This window comes from Urtica dioica, chromosome 4, assembly GCF_054948205.1.
Source record: "Urtica dioica subsp. dioica isolate 48M chromosome 4, U.dioica_male_clone48M_v1_H2, whole genome shotgun sequence".
Classification (NCBI taxonomy): Eukaryota; Viridiplantae; Streptophyta; class Magnoliopsida; order Rosales; family Urticaceae; genus Urtica; species Urtica dioica.
In genome coordinates, this window is record NC_142759.1 from 48590767 (window position 1) to 48594628 (window position 3862).

Genomic DNA, 3862 nt, shown 5'->3' on the forward strand with positions numbered 1-3862 from the left:
TAGCAAAGCAATTCGATATGAAGGATCTAGGAGAAGCCGCGTACATTCTGGGAATCCAAATCTTTCGAGATAGGAAAAACTGGACCCTATCGCTCTCTCAAGCATCTTATATTGATAAGGTGATGGATCGCTTCTCGATGCAAGACTGCAAGAGGGGTCAAACACCCTTTAGGCATGGAGTTTCACTCTCTAAGGACCAGTCTCCCAAGACTGCACAAGAGATTAAAGACAGGAGGAAAATTCCTTACGCCTCTGCCGTAGGAAGCCTCATGTATGCTATGCTTTGCACAAGAACTGATATATGTTTCGCCGTTGGCGTAGTTAGTCGTTTCCAATCCAACCCTGGACCCGAGCACTGGATTGCTATTAAGCATGTTCTTAAGTATCTTCGAAGAACTAGGAACTTGATGCTTACATACTCAGGTACTGACCTGACTATGACGGGATATACCGACTCCGATTTTCAAGCGGACAAGGATTCCAGGAAATCCACTTCGGGATCTGTGTTCATCCTTAATGGTGGAGTTGTTGTGTGGAGAAGTATTAAGCAATCTTGCATTGCTGACTCCACAATGGAAGCAGAATATGTGGCTGCTTGTGAAGCATCCAAAGAGGCTGTATGGCTTAGAAAATTCCTTAAGTATTTGGAAGTTGTTCCGAACGTCGACGAGCCCATGACCCTTTATTGTGATAATAGTGGGGCTGTCGCTAACTCAAAGGAACCTCGAAGCCATAAGCGCTCTACACATATTGAGAGGAAATACCATTTGATTCAAGAGATCGCGCAACGCGGAGACGTGGAGGTGAAGTAGATCTCTGGCAGATCTATTCACCAAGGCCCTAGCGAACACGGTCTTCGACCAATTTCGAGAGGGATTAGGCATATAGGACTACTCACATCTTCTTTGAGTCAAGTGGGAGTTTGTTGTCAATGGTGCCCACAAGAAGAGTAGTAGTGTCTATTTATGTACATTTGATGTCATATAGTCTTACGAAGACTCTTGCTTGTAATTGCTTATTCATTAATAATAAAGTTGAAACGTTCATTCAATCTTCCTTGTCTGAAGCTTTATGATAAAACCATAGTCTTTTAGTCCATAAACAAACTAAACAACTTACGAAGAGACAAATGTAGATTTGCATGAACAAACTCTTCGTAGTTTGCTTAAAACGATATATTCGCAATCTTAGGGTCAAAGGACTATTGACCTCAGTATGATTGTTAGAAGAATCTAGGATGTCTGGTTATGAGGCATTGAGAGTTGGGGACTCTATAGTTCTTCTAGGTATCTTCCGAAGGTACTGAATTGACCAGTGCACTTCTAGAGACAATATAAGAACAAACCATTTAACCTCTTATGTCTCGAAGTCACTATGTATGAATTGCATCATGCTTACCTTAATCCTGAAATGAGACATGCCATTTCACACCTTAGTATTCTCATTTGAGAAAGTCAGAGTTCGGACTCACTATGTCATTCCGAACAGGGCCTATTGGTGAAGTACTAAGTTGTGAGTATGTCATGAGTAAGTTTGTGAAGTTCTCATAGATATGGAATTCATGTACAAGATTGCTGAAATGCAATGTATGTCACCTCATGCTTTGTTCCTTGGAGTGTGAATAAATGAACTGGCCAGTGTCCAAATTGAGTCCTGACTCTTTTGGATGAAACAATGTGACTTGTTAGCTCCTCGTCAATACATTGTTTCTAACTTATTCACAAGCGACAAAGGAGTTGAGGAAATAACAACTAGAAGGGTAAAATGGTAATTTAGTAAATCCCGACTAGCTGATGACATTCATGAAGGGTAGCATAGATAATATTCAGTGGATCCGCTCATTATAATTAGGTGAATTCTTGAGTAGAAAATAAATTCATTTGAACCGAGAGATTTTCAGTGTCAGCTCTTTAGTGGAGTCAGTTGGCATTAAGCTAAACTTGGAAAAGGTTTGTGAACTTTTGAGTCCAAGTGTTTAGCTAAAGCTTTGTTCATTTGGGTCCATGAGGTCACTGTCACGAATCACATCGATAGGAATAGTTAAACTGGAAGCTAAGTCAAAACAAGAACGAAAATTGTCAAAAGGGTAATTTTGTCTTTTTGGACATGGCATGAAATGAATGTCAATAAATTTTTTTGACAATGTCATATGATGACATATTATATCACACGGCCATAACATGTTTATTGGGCCTTGTGAATTAATTTCATTTCATAGAATTTTACTTGAAAATTCTTAATGGGCTTTTCTTATGTTGTCATGAACAATTAAAGAAAAACCTAGAAAGCCTTTTTAGAAGGCTTTTGGCCGTCCAACCCAAGTGAATGGGAGACCAAATTTCGTGCAGCCCTTAGTGTGAAAGAGAGATTATTTTGTGCATTAATGTATTTAGATACTTGCCAAAAGAAAAAGATGAAACAAATTTCCTCTAAGAGGAATCAAGATGGGCGCCCAAGTAGAGTCAAAAGAGGAAACAAATATGAGGATATCTTGGATCCTCTTTGGCCGTGTGAATAAGGAGAAGAAAAGGAAATTGGCTCATGAATATGTGATATTCTATAGAAGAGGAAACTACCTTATTGAAGGTGAGACCTCTCCTATAAATAGGAGCCTTATTCTTCACATTTCATTCATTCCAAGTTTTAGAGATTGAGAGCTTCTCTCTCTAGCTTGGCCGCCCCTCTCCTCTCTCTCTCTATTCAATTTCGATTTTTGTTTTGGCACCTAGGTCCTCATTTGACCTAGAGTTTAGCTCTGCGACTTCAAGACTCGTTCTTAAGTCGTAGTGTTTAAAAGTGCCCACTCACTGATTCCTTTATTTCGAGTGATTTAGTGATAGAAACTTTCGTGGTTGCTCGAGGTGCCGAGGAAAGAAAGAGAGACGTGCTGCGAGGGGAGACGAGCGTTGCAAACTTTCCACAAGCTTCTTCAAAGTTCAAGCTTCAAGAAAGGTTAGTAAACTTCTAGCTCATATTGGTTTTTAATTACATGTACTTGCACTTGTCTAGGTTAGTAAAAACTGTTTTACTTGTAAAAGAAAATTTTTAAAATTCCGCCGCTTACCGAAGCGTTAATTATTTTCTCAAACCCTAGATCGATTCCAACATGAGCTAATATACTTGGACTCAAAAGTTCACAAACCTTTTCCAAGTTTAGCTTAATGCCAACTGACTCCACTAAAGAGCTGACACTGAAAATCTCTCGGTTCAAATGAATTTATTTTCTACTCAAGAATTCACCTAATTATAATGAGCGGATCCACTGAATATTATCTATGCTACCCTTCATGAATGTCATCAGCTAGTCGGGATTTACTAAATTACCATTTTACCCTTCTAGTTGTTATTTCCTCAACTCCTTTGTCGCTTGTGAATAAGTTAGAAACAATGTATTGACGAGGAGCTAACAAGTCACATTGTTTCATCCAAAAGAGTCAGGACTCAATTTGGACACTGGCCAGTTCATTTATTCACACTCCAAGGAACAAAGCATGAGGTGACATACATTGCATTTCAGCAATCTTGTACATGAATTCCATATCTATGAGAACTTCACAAACTTACTCATGACATACTCACAACTTAGTACTTCACCAATAGGCCCTGTTCGGAATGACATAGTGAGTCCGAACTCTGACTTTCTCAAATGAGAATACTAAGGTGTGAAATGGCATGTCTCATTTCAGGATTAAGGTAAGCATGATGCAATTCATACATAGTGACTTCGAGACATAAGAGGTTAAATGGTTTGTTCTTATATTGTCTCTAGAAGTGCACTGGTCAATTCAGTACCTTCGGAAGATACCTAGAAGAACTATAGAGTCCCCAACTCTCAATGCCTCATAACCAGACATCCTAGATT